This window comes from Siphateles boraxobius, unplaced genomic scaffold, assembly GCF_051911475.1.
Source record: "Siphateles boraxobius isolate OS27281-9 unplaced genomic scaffold, OSU_SipBor_1 8, whole genome shotgun sequence".
NCBI lineage: Eukaryota > Metazoa > Chordata > Actinopteri > Cypriniformes > Leuciscidae > Siphateles > Siphateles boraxobius.
The window spans coordinates 4,143,648-4,160,136 of record NW_027509208.1 but is presented as its reverse complement, the minus strand read 5'-3'; the positions used below and the strand labels follow the sequence as shown (position 1 = coordinate 4,160,136).

The 16,489-nt window shown below is 41.6% G+C and overlaps 1 protein-coding gene across 1 annotated transcript in view; it reads left to right on the top strand.

Moving 5' to 3' along the window:
- Positions 1 to 16,489, top strand: part of ppil6 (peptidylprolyl isomerase (cyclophilin)-like 6) — a 91,967-nt gene that overhangs the window by 28,330 nt on the left and 47,148 nt on the right. The window lies entirely within an intron of this gene.

The following is a 16,489-nucleotide window of genomic DNA, read 5'->3' as shown; positions in this document are numbered from 1 at the left end:
GAGTATCAAATGCGAATCAATTTTTATTTGTTTAACTTTAAAAACAATTGTGATGCATTTCATTGGAAAGTTAACTTGCCAACGTGCTGGTGATTTGCTAAGCAGTCTTGAATGCATACCCATCATATATTAGCCTCTAATGCTGGAAAATGAATTGTTCGTACGTTCATTTAACGTAACTGTTGCATGATAAGCCTGTGTTGACTTATTTACAGCACAATAAACTTGTTGAGTTTGTAATTGGAAATTTGAATGTCTTTTAAGGATCTTTTAAGGACTGTAGGATAAGCAACACTCGCCCTGGATGGGCCTGTCAGAACCAAGCGTGCCGCACAAGCCCTGAAAAGTGAAGCCAAAGCGTCTCGATCGCCCCCGGTGGCGATATTTTTTTTCACAGGATGGTAGGGGAAGACTCATGAATATTCATTAGGGAACTCATGCCTGATTGGTCTTAACCCCAGTGACTGGTAGGTTTAGGGGCGGGGTTAGGGGTAGGTCATCAGACCCCCAGTGACGGGTAGGTTTAGGGGCGGGGTTAGGGGGTAGGTCATCAGACCAATCAGACATGAGTTCCCTAATGAATATTCATGAGTCTTCCCCTACCATCCTGTGAAAAAAAATATCGCCCCCCGGTGACCGGTCCTAGTATAGGTCATAAACCACGCCTCCCCATGTTATTCAACGGGACGTGAGACCAACTAAACAATTAAATTACACTTCACATATCTTTTTTCCAAAGATAGTTTCTGTCATTTACTGTAGTTTTTATCACGCTGATGTAATTTCAATTGTTGGTTTTAAAAATAAGTTTGTTTTTAGATAGTTATTTGATGCTATAAAAACGGCGCGGTGGCGTCATGATTGACAGCTGTGATTGACAGGTTCTCTGAGCAAAGTAATCAATGAAGCAACAACGGACTTTTATTCGGGATCTTTGGAGGACTGAGGAGATTGGAGCTTTAAATTTAATATCTAAATTTCTATAATTAATTATTTCACACTGACATAATGGGTTGTTTTGCAGCAGAGGCGTGTGGTTGTGATTGATTCAGCGAGTGTGAGGGCGGGATGTTGATTTCGCGGCTTTACTTCCTGCTCACTACTGCGCATGTCTGGTCCCGAAATCGCAACTGCGCAGACTCAAGTCCCAAGATGTCAGCGCCATATCGGGACAATGGCGGCTTCACTTCTCGCCAATGGAAGAGAGCGAAGGGGCGTCGTCCATCTTTTTTTTACAGTCTATGATCAGAACCCAGGAACTCAGTCAACCACAGTTGTTTCCTTTGATGTCAATAGTACAATCTGTGTGGAATATTACTTGCAATAAGAGTGAAATACAATAGCTACATGATTAGCCATATTAGCATCCGAATAGGCCATTTAACAGCTTAAGAGGTTGTCCACCATCGCTTTCCATATCTTCTGGAAGGAGTTTTCTGACAGCTCCGGACTGAACCAATTTCTGGATTTCTGAGGAATAAGCTTCAGCTTGTTGTGGGTCTCTGGCGAATTTCCCAGGCCTGATAGCGCTCCGGCGCCACGCCGGATTTCCGGCGTACAGACGTGTCTGCGAAAAAAGAAAAAAAAAGCAACAGCAAAAGAAGCGGAGTTCGACCAATCATAGCGCTGGGTTCATTCCCCAAATAGCAAGCGGGTATGATTGACAGATGCGTAAGGCCTATCATTAAAAAGAGACAGCAATAAAGAATCCCGCTCGATCCCGCTTCCACTCCCGCGGCCGCCTCTGACTGAGTTCATGAGCGAGGACAGTAGGCTACAGTAGTCACGGTACTTCTGACTCCTGAAGGTAAACGGGCTGGGGTGGATGTGGAAAGTTGAAGTATTGTATTGAGTTAACTTAATCTGGATTCTATTATCACACGGAGTGGTCGCAATCGCAAGGATTATCTTAAAATACTCCGTCATTCATGTCACTCAGATAAGATGAAAAATCATACAGCCATGCAAATTATAAAAAGCTTAAGTATTGATGAACAATAAATCTAAATAAAATTAAAATCGCTATGGCTTACTGAGTATGAAAGTACTGTGATTTGTGGATTAATTTACTGATAACAGTCTGCAAACAGGCGTTTATTTATTCATTCTCAGTGTTGAGAAACGTAGCCTGCATGTGTTACGTTATTGTGTTATAATAAAGTACCTAATTATGTTACATAATAATTTTGTATGAAAACTAGCGCGTTACTTGTGGATAAGAAACCGTTGTATCAGTGCTGCGCGAGCTCTCTCTCTCACAAACACAGACCGCGCGCACAGAGAGAGATGATAATTGTAAAATGAAAATTGACGAACTGTTTTGTTCTTGGTTGTGGGTTTTTTCCTGTCAAAATCCCAGAAAGCATTTTTTATTATCCATCCCGTGTTTTTAAAATTCGTTAAATGACGGACGTTTTACTATTAACACAGCCCAATGTCAGATTCTTCTAACATATAGGCTACTTGATATTCTTTTTAGAATAAGTGATTCGTTTTGCTATTATTGGTCCTGTGACAGGACTCCTGTCATTCATTGTCAACTATTTTCTATAATTATGTTTGTATTGGCTAACGTTTATTCAGCTAATGCGTCCTGTTTAAAATGTGCAATGTTCAAATGCAAAGACAGCACGGCTCAAATAAAAGCCCTTTTTTCTTTTCTTTTTTGTCAAGTAGGCATCATATTTGGATATTGGAATAACAAATTAAGTAGAACTATCTTAAATGTACAAATGTTTTTTTACTGTTTTCTAGGGGTTTCTTAATTTTAGACTAGTTGACCAGCACACATTATTTTGCAATGCAATATTAATCATGAAAAAAATACATTGCAGTGCAGTGCAAGTAAAATTTAGGATTTGGGTCGAATTCAAAACACTTTAGAAGTCAAGAATTATGAAGATAGGCATGTGTTTGTGTGTCTCTTGCATTCTCAAAAAATAATGACAAAAATATATGACAACAATATAAGAAGTCTAGAAGAACAATCGCTCATCACTTTGTGTCAGAAATTAGCGGAGGATAAACTCGCCCTTACGCATCAAGTTCAGGCTCAGGATTTTTTTCTACTATCACCCCTGATTTCCTCTCAGTACTTCGTAGGCGTGGCATGACATCTTCCATAGTGGCATGAAGATAGGGCATGTCACACTTGCGTAACAAGGGTGTTGCATAGCGACGTATTCCATCCACCTCTACACGAACTGTCTTGGTTTCCAGTAACTCAATGGCCTTTTGGTCCTGCTTGGATCTTGTGTACTCTCTTTCATTCTGAAATGGCAAAACATCCACTTGACACAGCCTTTCAACATGCTTGAATAGTTCTGTGTTGCTGAGAGGAATGGATATGTGGAGGCACTGTTTTGGCTCAAGTCTCTGCTCCAACAAGCTGGTAGGGCCCTGGAGTGTCCATCCTAGTTTGGTTCTTATCGCAGCTGGACCCCCAGGTGGACCAAGTCTTACTGGCTCAATTGGTGAGATTATGTGAGTTTGATCTGAACCAACAAGGACAAGAAGTTTTGCCCTTTCAAAATACTGCAGTGGTAATCCAACCAAGTGTTTGTATTGCTTCTGCAGCTTAGGAATTGGGTAAGAGTGATCAACGAGATGAAGCTGTGGGGCAGTAAAGGCTCTGGATATGAGATATCGGTTCTTTGGATTGGAGTATGGAGAAATGGAGAATGAGACTGAAGCTCCATCAAGGGTTTGCGAATCATGACGGATTGTTCTCAGAGATAAGCTTTCATGTGTCCCTCTTAAGCCAAGCTTCTGTGCTGCCTCTGGCAGGAGCATTGTACGCTCAGAGCCATCATCAAGGATTGCAAATGTGTCCAGTGTGCAATTGCCATGGTGTAAGAGCACTCTGACAACTTTGAGTAAAACCTTATTACTGCTGACTGGTTTGTTCAGGTACAACGTTTGGGTCGCTGAGCTGACTAGACAAGCCTCTGTTTTGGATAACTTTATGTCAGGCCTCTCATTTACCTCATGGAGGATTCGTAGATGCTTTCTCTGACAAAGCGGACATGGTTTCTTTAGACCACAGTGGATAGCCTGATGAGCAAGGCCACAACGCCAGCATCTCCTATTGGCGCGAATCCACTCTGAGAGCTGATCTTTGGTGAGGGTTGGAATTTTGGGGCATTGACTGAATGCATGATCAGAGTTCTGACAGTAATCACAATATACTGAGGGCCTACTCTTAGCTTTCTCATCAACCTTGGCAGAAGAATTTGTAGCGTTTGTTACCTCAGCACTGTTCCCAGACCCAGGCAGTACAGTGGCAGTAGTTCGGCGTGACCATGGAGCTACCCGAGACTCTCGTTTGGGCCGGCTTTCTCCTCTTGCTGACTGATCATCATAGCTTTGGCACCCAGATTCATATTTCAGCCAGTCGGCCAGATCCATCAATGAGTATGTCACCCCAGGCCAATGTAACATGTGGCAGTGAAAATCAGCCTGTCTTTCCGGTGGCAGCTTACTGAGGAGGCGTGCAACATGCGACCCACACAGCAACTCAATGCTACCTGCCTGGGCCAATGACTTCAGCAGACCAACTAGAGACTGCACTTGAAGGGAGAACTTTTCAAAGGCTGATGGTGTCTTTGCGGCTTATATCAGGAGAATCAAGAATAGTAGCAATCCTTTTTAATGCTACCTTGTGGGGCTGACTGAACCGTTCATTGAGGGCCATCATGGTGTCTCTGTAAGGTGTATTGGAGTGCAAGAAGGAGTCTGCTATTAGACAAGCATCGTCCAATTTCAGATGGTCAACCAGGACCTGATATTTGAACATTTCAGTACTGTCAGGTGGCAAGAGGTTGTCTAAGGCCATTTTTAATCGAGCGAACTCACTTGGATCTTTGTTGCGGAAAAATGGAATGGTGGGGCATGGTCCTTTGTAATATTTCTCAGTCAGATCCATAGATGCCCTGGGAGGTGCCATATTATAGGATGCCATTCTGTGATGTCCAGAATTTGGACGTGTGGATGATTCCCATGGGTGGTCATAAACATACTGAGGACTTATCGTTTGGGCAGGGTATGGATCATACCTCAGCTGCTCATCATACTGACTTGGATGGCAGAAATCCATAGTCTTCTCCACTGAAGTGAGTCGGGGACTGAAAGTTGGTGTGGCCCTTGTACTGCTGTAAAGCCTTTGCTTGTCATGCTTATTCATAATTACTGGCTCTTCGTATGCGATAGGTGGAGGAGGCTCTGGCCAGTCTTCATCACTCACATGCTCTGCATGGTGGAATTTAACTGATGGACTATTAGACTGGATCTTACGAGTAGATAAAGGCCTTTGGAGACTACAGGCTCTGTCTAAAAGCTGAATCAACTCGTCTTTGGCTGTCTCGATTCGTTTAAGGTCAGCTTTAATGGCCTGCTATGTTTCAAGGAGTCTGGCATTCTCCTCTGAGATCCTTTGGAACTTTATAGAGATAGCATCTGACCGATCGCTCTGGTATCCATCACCAAGGGGAAGGGACTCTGCATTGGATTCAAACTGTAGTCGATTCGGATATTGTGGTGATGACTGGCGGAAAGAGTTGGAAATGCGCTGCTGTAGAGGGTTTGGTAGGTCATGATGCTCATCCCTGACAGTCAGCCTTGAAGGTGAATAAAAGGCAGGTGAACTGTGTGCTCTTTGAGGTTTTGCTGCAGATACTCTATTGCATAATGAAGAGTAATCGTCATCAGAAGACTCCACTGCTGCTTCTCTCGTACTGATTGGTGAAGCTGATTTATGAAGATTTGGTAAATCCACCTCATAATCTTGTAAATAGGCTGGACGGCGCTTTGGGCGAACCCAAGGGTTTACTGGTGCAGAATTGGCTGACATCTTAATCCAGGGAGTGTAATCCGGCTCGAAGGACCATTTGTTGAGTTTGGAATTGGAAATCTGAATGTTATCATTTAAGGACTGTAGGATAAGCAACACTCGCCCTGGATGGGCCTATCAGAACCCAGGAACTCAGTCAACCACAGTTGTTTCCTTTGATGTCTTTACTGGAGTATATGTTTATGTGTGGTCTGTACAAAGATAAATAACAATTACAATAAGTAAATAATACAGATTTCAGATCCAATTATTTAACAATCCAATATAGTAAACAATAGTACAATCCGTGTGGAATATTACTTGCAATAAGAGTGAAATACAATAGCTCCATGATTAGCCATATTAGCATCCGAATAGGCCATTTAACTATATGTAACCAAATCAAGTAGGCTATCGATATCTACTCCCTTCCTATAGAGGGATTTGGGGAGTTCTCAAAGCTGGGGTGGATGTAAGTAGGTCAAGTAGGCTATTGATATCTACTCCCTTCCTATAGAGGGAGTTTGTTGCAGGCTAACTTCCCTGCATAGTTTCCACGCAGGTGTGATGGGGGTGTTTGGAACTAGGAAGTAGATAAAAGCAGCGCACCGCGTTGATGAGTTGTTTGTGGACTGGTTGAGTGTGAACAGTGAGCACAGCACAACATCATCAGACGACGCCCGCGACGGATGACGGTTTGGAGGGCGATTTAAATTACTTTGTGACACATTAATCCTATAAGGTGACAAGTATTTGATATCTCAATTGGCATCTCCTGTGAGAGCTTGGTTCGTGAGCTGAAGCAGCAGACAGGCCTCCCCGACGAGGGATGGGCTATGCCCATGGAAGCATGCACTGGTGGTTCCAATATTGAAACCAGGGAAAGACGCTTCAAAGGCAGGATCATACAGGCCTATTGCACTGACATCAGTCCTCTTTAAAATAATGGAAAGGATAGTCACAGACAGATTGGTTTATAAGTTAGAGAAGGAGGGATGGTTTACACCAGTACAAAGTGGATTCCGTAGAGGGAGAAGTACTATGGATGCTGTTACGTCCATTGATAGTGATATAAAGAAAGCAATGGTGAATAAAGAATTATTAATGGTGCTGTTTGTTGATATTGAAAAGGCTTATGACATGCTGGAGTCTGGAGTCAGAGGGAGAATGATTAACTGGATACAAGACTTCTTGAAGGACAGGAGCATTCAAGTTAGGGTTGCAAATGCTTTTTCAGCTGGTACAGGAATTGATAATGGAACTCCACAGGGTAGTGTGATAAGCCCAGTCCTTTTTAACATTATGATAAATTATATATTTGAAGAAATTGGAAATAGTTTTGGAAAATCTCTTTTTGCAGATGAAGGGGCCATTTGGAAAAGGGGCAGGAATGTCAAACAAATAATTGAGCAACTGCAGGGAGCTCTGAAAAAAGTAACTAGCTGGGGTGAAAAGTGGGGGTGTAGGATATCAGTGGAGAAGTCAAAGTATATAATATTTGGTAATAAGAAAACTGAATGTGGTGGTTTATTTTTGTATGAACAAGCAATTGAGAGGGTTAAAGAGTTAAAATTTTTGGGTGTACATTTGGATGAGAAGCTAACATGGAAAAAGCAGATAGATAATGTAGTAAATAAGTGTGAAAAAGTAATAAATGTAATACGTTCTCTCTCGGGTAGCACATGGGGTGCAGGCAGAGATACTCAACTAATGATCTACAGGGCAATGATAAGATCTAGACTGGATTATGGTTGTGTGTGTTATGGGACAGCCGCTGATACACATTTAAAAAGGCTGGAAGTAATACAAGCGAAGGTGCTGAGACTATGTTGTGGGGCCCTTCGTACAACTCCAGTCCCAGCTTTGCTGGAAGAGATGGGGGAAATGCCATTATTAATTTGACGGGAGAAATTGGCAATGCAGTATATTGTTAAATTATGGGCACATAAAGGAGAACACCCTACAAAAACAGTTCTAATTAATGCGTGGGAGTGGGGATCAGGAAAAAAAGAGGAAGGAATGTTTTATGTTTAACATCAGTAAAAAAATTGAGGAGTTGGGACTGAAGGAGGTAGGGGTGGCCCCGCAAGTGTACTGGTCAGTTGTACCACCGTGGTTGATGTCCACACCAGAAATAGATCTCAGTATAATGGAAAACATCAAACATCATGGAGGCACAGAATATCCCGATATGGTAAAGCAAAGACTAGAAAATCAGTGGGGAACTTATCTTCAGATTTATACAGATAGATCCCAAGATCCACAAACTGGGAAGTCGGGTTTTGCTTTTTATATCCCACAATATGAATATGTAAAGCTTAAGCGATTGTCTGAGGGGGTATCGGTGTATACAACAGAAATTCTAGCTATTATATGGGCACTAAAGTGGGTAGAGGAAGTTCAACCAAGGAGAGCAGTATTATGCTCAGATTCGGCTTCAGTGTTAAAAACTCTGAGAGGAAGTAATTTGGGAGCTCGGCCAAATCTGTTTATGGAGCTGATGGTTCTGTTGTATAGAATTGAACAGGCTGGAGGGTCAGTGGGATTTCTCTGGGTGCCTGCACATGTTGGGGTAGAAGGGAATGAGGTGGCAGATAAGGCTGCAAGAATGACTTTAAAAAGAGACCTTGATTTAGCAGTTTGTATTGGGGTTGCTGAATGTAGATCTGTCATTAAAGGAAATACTATGGTAGTATGGCAGAGGCAGTGGGAAAAGGAAACAAAGGGCCGTCATTACTATGCAATACAAAACAAAGTAAAGACAGAGCAATGTTATTTGGGTAAATCTAGAAGACAATCTGTAATTATGACAAGACTAAGGCTGGGACACTGTGGACTTGCATGGGATCTAGTGAAGATGGGCAAACATGAGGATGGACTCTGTAGAACCTGCAATCAACAACAGACTGATAATCATGTGTTTATGGTATGTCAACAGTATAAAGGGCAAAGAGAACAACTTTATTCTGTGGTATCAGGAGATGGAATACAGGCAGTGACACTGAGAGATATTTTGAATCCTCATGAGAACCAATCGAGGATAGTGGAAGCAGTCATGGATTTTATATCTGCAACAGGATTAGCCCTCTGAGAATGATGGAGTCATAAAATGATAACCGAGATTGAACTGTGGTAAGGCATCTAGTCTGCCGGAAAGCTAGAAGAAGAAGAAGAAGAAGAAGAAGAAGAAGATGAGTTGTTTGTTTGGTTGGCCTAGTCAGCGCGCATCAAGTGCGGCATTTAAAAGTGGGACGAGAGAAATTTATTTATCCGGCGGGCTCATTGCCCTTTGTTCTCAGCTGAGACGCAGGGACGCGGTGAGCGGAAGCAACGAGAGCTTTTCATTTGCACTGGCGACATATTCCTGTCCGTCGTGGTATTAAACAGGAACGTCTCGTTGGTCACAAATGGAAACCTAGTAGCCGAGAAGCGGAGGTGTGTAATTGCCGCTTTCTCCCCCTTTGTGTAATTTTAAGAATTATATGGTACCTCCAAGGTTTATTGTACATGCTTTTTATTTGTTTTGTTTGTTCTTTCTTTCTTTTGAAGGGATGGTTGTTGGTCTGTTTGTTTTGTCTGGCAAATTTATTGTAAACGGTTGGCTATTATAACACTGTGCAGCACTTGCCCAGAGCTAGCTTTTAGTGTAGAGTTGGTGTGGTTTCATATGCACTATCCAGTTCAGAGCTTGCTGTGTACAGAGTTGATTCTATTTGTGGTGCTATGCTAACTGAGATTGAGGTGTTCGTTGCACTACGTTTCTGTGTGATAGCGGGGCATTACTGTGGGCCATTTCTGTACCGCTGGAACAAGTCTTAAAGGGGCGACACTCGCAAAGGCGTTTGTACAAAACTGTAGCATGTTCGTTCTGAAAGCTTGTTAATTACTCATTGTTTTTCCATTTTCTCTCTCTCATTTATTTTTTTCTCAGTTCAAATGGGCTTCATTGACATGAGTGTTTCTAGAACCTTTGTTCCCACAACATCGAAATAATTTTCAGTAGGGGTTCAATCTTCAGCTGGCTGGCAGGAGCCGCCACTGGCATGTCACATGACCTGTCAGTGTCTGGCTGGCAGGTGCCAGTCTGATTCTAGCATGTCACGTGACCTGTCAGTGGCTGGCTGGCAGCTGCCAGTCTGAATCTAGCATGTCACGTGACCTGTCAGTGGCTGGCTGCCAGCTGCCAGTCTGATTCTAGCATGTCACGTGACCTGTCAGTGGCTGGCTAGTTGCCTTGCAGTCTGCTTTTGGCAAGTTTCAGAAACCATTGATTTTTGACAGTTTTTGTGCTTTGTGTTCCTCCCTTTCTAGCTCATTTATTAAGCATCTGTTGATAAGATTATGTTCTTTAGTATGATTGATGTTTTGGGGACTGTTATCCCAGTATAACCAGTCAAATGGCCGTGATCAGACTAGCATCTTACAGAGCTTGCTGGACAATCATCCAGTCAGCCGCCGATGATACTGCGAGTATAACGCATTGCCTAACACTCTCGCTACAAGGAAATAAATTGTTTTCTTATTATGAATATAATGTCATGCCTTTATTCTTGTGTATGATTGATGTTTTCGGGACTGTTATCCCAATATAACCAGTCAAATGGCCGTGATCAGACTGGCAGCTTACAGACGCTTGCTAGGACGCTCATCCAGTCAGGCGCGGCTGATACTGTGAGTATAACGCGTTGCCTGACACTCTCGCTGCAAGGAAATAAATTGTTTTCTTATTATGAATATAATGTCATGCCTTTATTCTTGTGTATGATTGATGTTTTGGGGACTGTTATCCCTATTAAACCAGTCAAATGTGCCATGATCAGACTGGCAGCTTGCTTTGCTCGAGTCGCTCGAGGCTCATGAGTCAGCCGCGGCTGATCAGCGAGTCTAACGCGTTGCCTGACACTCTCGCTGCACGTAAATTAATTGTTTACTTATTAAGCATATAATGTCATGTATCTATTCTTTAGTATAATTGATGTTTTGGGGACTGTTATCCCTATTAAACCAGTCAAATGTGCCATGATCCGACTGGCAGCTACTGACGATTTGCTCGAGTCGCTCGAGGCTCATGAGTCAGCCGCGGCTGATCAGCGAGTGTAACGCGTTGCCTGACACTCTCGCTGCACGTAAATTAATTGTTTTCATATTAAGCATATAATGTCATGCATCTATTCTTTAGTATAATTGATGTTTTGGGGACTGTTATCCCTATTAAACCAGTCAAATGTGCCATGATCCGACTGGCAGCTACTGACGCTTTGCTCGAGTCGCTCGAGGCTCATGAGTCAGCCGCGGCTGATCAGCGAGTGTAACGCGTTGCCTAACACTCTCGCTGCACGTAAATTAATTGTTTTCTTATTAAGCATATAATGTCATGCATCTATTCTTTAGTATAATTGATGTTTTGGGGACTGTTATCCCTATTAAACCAGTCAAATGTGCCATGATCAGACTGGCAGCTACTGACGCTTTGCTCGAGTCGCTCGAGGCTCATGAGTCAGCCGCGGCTGATCAGCGAGTATAACGCGTTGCCTGACACTTGCTGCAATGAAATAATTTGTTTTCTTATTATGAATATAATCTCATGCATTTATCATTTTGTATGATTGGTGTTTTGGGAACTGTTACCCCTGTTAAACCAGTCAAATGTGCCATGATCAGACCGGCAGCTTACTGACACTTTGTTGGACGCATGGAGTCAGCCGCGGCTTAATTGGGATAACAGTCCCCAAAACATAAATTCTACTTATAGATGCATGAGATTATTCTTAGTAAGAAAACAATTAATTTTTCCGTGCAGCGAGAATGTCAGGCAACGCGTTATACCAACGCGTTCTCATCCCAATGCGTCATATACGACGCTTTTGCCAAAGCGTACATATCCTACGCACATGGCACCCTTTAGCGTAAATATAACACGCACAGAGTATGGGTAGGTTTAGGTCTGGGGTAGGTTAGGGTTAGACCACTAGGAGGCGCCTTCTGCCCCATATATATCTGCGTCTCATATTTACGCTAAAGGGTGCCATATGCATAGGATATGTACGCTTTGGCAAAAGCGTCGTATATGACGCCTTGGGATGGTTATACTCGCTGATCAGCCGCGGCTGACTCATGAGCCTCGAGCGACTCAGGCAAGTAGCTGCCAGTCTGATCATGGCACATTTGACTGGTTTAATAGGGATAACAGTCCCCAAAACATCAATTATACTAAAGAATAGATGCATTACATTATATGCTTAATAAGAAAACAATTAATTTCCGTGCAGCGAGAGTGTCAGGCAACGCGTTATAGCCTACTCGCTGATCAGCCGCAGCTGACTCGTGAGCGTCGAGCAAAGCGTCAGCAAGCTGCCAGTCTGATCATGGCCATTTGACTGGTTTAATTGGGATAACAGTCCACAAAACATCAATCATACTAAAGAACATAATCATATCAACAGTTGTATAATAAATGAGCTAGAAAGGGAGGAACACAAAACACAAAAACTGCTAACAACCGATGGATTTGAAACTTGGCAAATTCTTTGAACAGTAGTGCAATAATTGTATTATGAACATTAATTGGTATGAAGATTGATATCATTATTTTTATCATTATCATTACTCTGTGGTAACTAAGATCTTTTAAATATGAAATTTAAAATTAGAGAGTAGAACATGTTCAACTAAATGTTCCTTATTTAATTCACTTCTCTTTCTCTCTCTTAGGAGTAGGTGATGATGTTGTCGTGCTTGTCCATCCATTGAAGTTCTGTCTATGTGGTTCACATCATGATCAAATTTGTTTTTGTGTGTGTTCAAGTTCAGTTGTTATATATTAATTTGTAAAATATTTTGTGTTCAATTTCAGTTGTTATATATTATTTTGTGTGTTCTTCAAGTTCAGGTGTTATATATTATTTTGTAAAATACACAATCTCGAATCTACCCCCAGAGTCATCCTTGTCTTCCCTCTGTACTTGAAAATGTGGTCCATCTAGTGATTGAAAAGACTATAACATGATTCCTTGTTTATTTTACTCACGCACCTGCCCCTTTTGTCTCAAAATGTATTGTGCCCTTTTCTGATAATTGTAAATAATAATAATTATAATTATAAATATTATAATAAATGAAACACACACACACCCTTGCCACTAACAATAATAATACAAACAAATATTATATTTTTTTAAAAATGTGGCGGAGAAGTGGTAGGCGGAGTTTCCTTTTGCAGCGCCTCCATACGCATTTAACGGTTCTTCTCTAAAAGTTGCTGCAGGATGCGAGTTATTCTTAACTACAATAAAAGTATAAATCGATTTCAGACGCATTCTTAGTGACAATGTCATTTGTTTTTATCCAAGGAATAAAAGTGCAAGGGGAAATGCATCTAACAGTTAGTTTAATGAAATCTTAAGTCCATGTCCAACTCTAAATTGTGAGGAACTTATATCTTTGATTTCATAGTAACGCTTTACAATAAGGTTCATTTGTTCATTACTCATGTATGAACTAACATGAACTAACCATGAGCAACACATTTGTTACTGTAGGCTATATCTTAGTTAATACTACAACTGTTAATTGTTTATTCATGTTGTCACAGTCAGTTCATTAACTAATGATAACAAATACAACTTTTGATTTTAATGTTTTAGTAAATCCGGAAATTAATTAAGATTAATAAATGCTGTAGAAGTGCAGTTCATTATCAGCTAATGTTAACTAAAGAAACCTTATTGTAAAGTGTTACTGATTCATGATAATTAACACTGTCTTTCATACATATAATACATACATTAAATTTACAACATCAACAAAACTAAAAATTAATTTTCCATAATTACCTTCTTGATTCTCACTGTTTTGTTTGGTAAAGTAAATAATATTTAGTAATATTATCATAATTTCCCTATTTTCATTTGATGTGTTATGTATTCTAATAATTGTAAAAACATATTTTCTTAGAATGCCAAGGAAAGAAAGAATAAAAACAAAAAAAAATCAAGAAGTAATCATATTTTTTATTTAGTGCCCTTTTTGGTCCCTCCGCCCCCGCCCCTGAGGATGTCTGTGCACGCCACTGAGAAAGGTTGTAGGCCCTATTATAATTATGTTAAGTACTATTATTAGTATGTTAACTAATAATAAGTAAAGCAGAGCCGAGATCCTTGCCGCCCTGTTCAATAAGACCATAGCCGAGAACAGGGCACCGCAGGCCTGGACGACCAGCACCACGATACCCATCTAGAAAGGCAAGGGTGACGTCTTTGAATGTAAAAACTACCGCCCAATCCGACTCCTGTGTCCTGCTATGAAGATCTTTGAACGCGTCCCGGACAGCCGCTTACGTGACATTATCAACATCAGCCCTAACCAATGCGGCTTCGTCAAGGGACAAGGAACCACGGACGCTATCCACGCTGCCCGCCTGCTGATGGAAAGCACCGGGAAAAGAACAAGCCCATGCGCGTGGTCTTCCTGGACCTAGAGAAGGCTTTCGATCGTGTACCCCACAAACTCATCTGGGCCTCTGTCCGAACCCACTCTGGCCTATATCAGCTGGGTCCAAATACTCTACCAAAACATTACGAGTGTTGTCCACTGCCCTGCTGGGATATCACCACCGTTTGCCATCAACGTTGGAGAAGTACACCAAGGATCACCCCTTTCGCCCCTGCTCTTCATCACCTGCATGGACGTGGCGACGGCAGATCTGCAGGCACCCCATCCCTGGACACTACTTTACACGGACGATGTACACCTCCAAGACCACACACAATGATGAAAAGACCGCCTGGACCAGAATGGCCTACGGCTCAACATCGACAAGACGGAGTACATGGAAAGTGACCGGTGACCCCCCCGACCGATGATACCATCAGTATCGATGGCATAGATCTGAAGAAGGCCACCCAATTCAGATACCTCGGCTGCACCCTCTCAGCCGATGGCGACAGCCTACCGGATGTAAGGTCCCGAGTCAACGCTGCCTGATTGAAATGGCGCCAAGTCACTGGCGTCCTCTGCAATAAACACATGCCCAAAGATCTATAAGACAGTCGTCCGTCCAGTCAACCTACATGGTGTGGAGTGTTGGCCCACGACCAACAGACACGAACAGGCCCTTCGTGTAATGGAGATGCGGATGCTCAGGTGGACACTTGGGCTGACCCGATGGGACCATGTGATGAATGAGGATGTCAGAAAGACCATGGGAGTAGCACCGATTATGGAGAGATGAGGGAAGCGCGACTTCGATGGTATGGCCACGTAGTCAGGAGCGAGGAAGAGTCAATAGCGAAGAGGGCCCTGCGTCTCAACCCTGAAGGAAAGCGACCCTGAGGTGATGGATGGACCGGATAAAGGAAGATATGAAACATGACAATGCCGCCCCCGAAGATGCCCTCGATCGGAAGAAATGGAGAGCAACCTGCTGAAAAGTGGACCCCGCATTACGACGGGACAAACGCTGGGAGAGACTATTATTAGTATGTTTATAATAAATAATACATATTTGGGGAGTAAATTAATATATTCTTTTTAATAAGTGGTTGCATGGTATACAATTGTGCACTTATATATACAAAATAAGATATTCGTTTTCAGAAATGTATTTATTATTAACAACAATAATAATAATAACAATAATAATAGATTATTATTGTTATTAAATGTTTAGAAAATCTATATAAATAATATAGCTGCTATTATTGATTCTTGGCTTTTTGTTGTTGTTATTGGTGGTGGTGTTGGTGTTATACATACAGTAAGCAGGTAGTGGTCCTACCGTTTGTAAATAATAAAAATAAAGAATAACATGAGATAAATAATAAGATAAATAAAAAATTACACCAGTGCCATCCTTCTCGTACTTTAGTCTGGAGCTTGTTCTTTCATATTGGAGCTGGAGCTTTTGGTGCAGACCTTATAAGTGTTTGGTTCATTTGATCAATGATTTTCAGTTTTCATTTCAGCTACTTGTGTGAGTTCTGTGGAAATGAAAGGGTAAACTTCACCACTAAAAACTTCAGAGTGGGATGATTCTGAGTCTACACAGTCACGCAATAATATGGCGCAACACTGACTACTAGTGTTTCATAGTAGTCTAACACCTGCCATTAGCAGAAAAGAACGGACTTTGTACTGCGTCTTCTGTCTGTATGACTTAACACACACTAGGTGGCGCTGCAACTCTTCGATTGTGATGTTTCTAAACTAAACTTTTAGGAACAGAAAAAAGTGAAACTTCTATTGAACGCAACAATGTTAAAATATTTGATTCGCACTTGCGAAAAAAGAAACAGCCTATTTACTAAAACAAAACAAATAATTTTGGGGTTATTATTAGATATAGGCCTAACGGTAATTTTCACTGTAGAAGCTGCGTGCATGATGTCATTTCACAGGTGCGCTCCATTCTACCGTCACTGTAAATGTTTATTCTATTCCTCATAAATAATTTATGTAACTCTAATAAAGTTCACATACATTTTGATTGAAGTTTACTCTCTAACAACAAATATTAAGGGTGAAAGGGGGTAAAATATTTTTTATGACAGGTCTACTCTCCAGAGACAAAAAAAATGTTGTTTTTTGTGTTTTCTTGTTGTTGGCTACTGTCCTCCAAAAAAAGGTTTGGAGGATAGTAGTAGCCTACTATAGTTATGATGACGA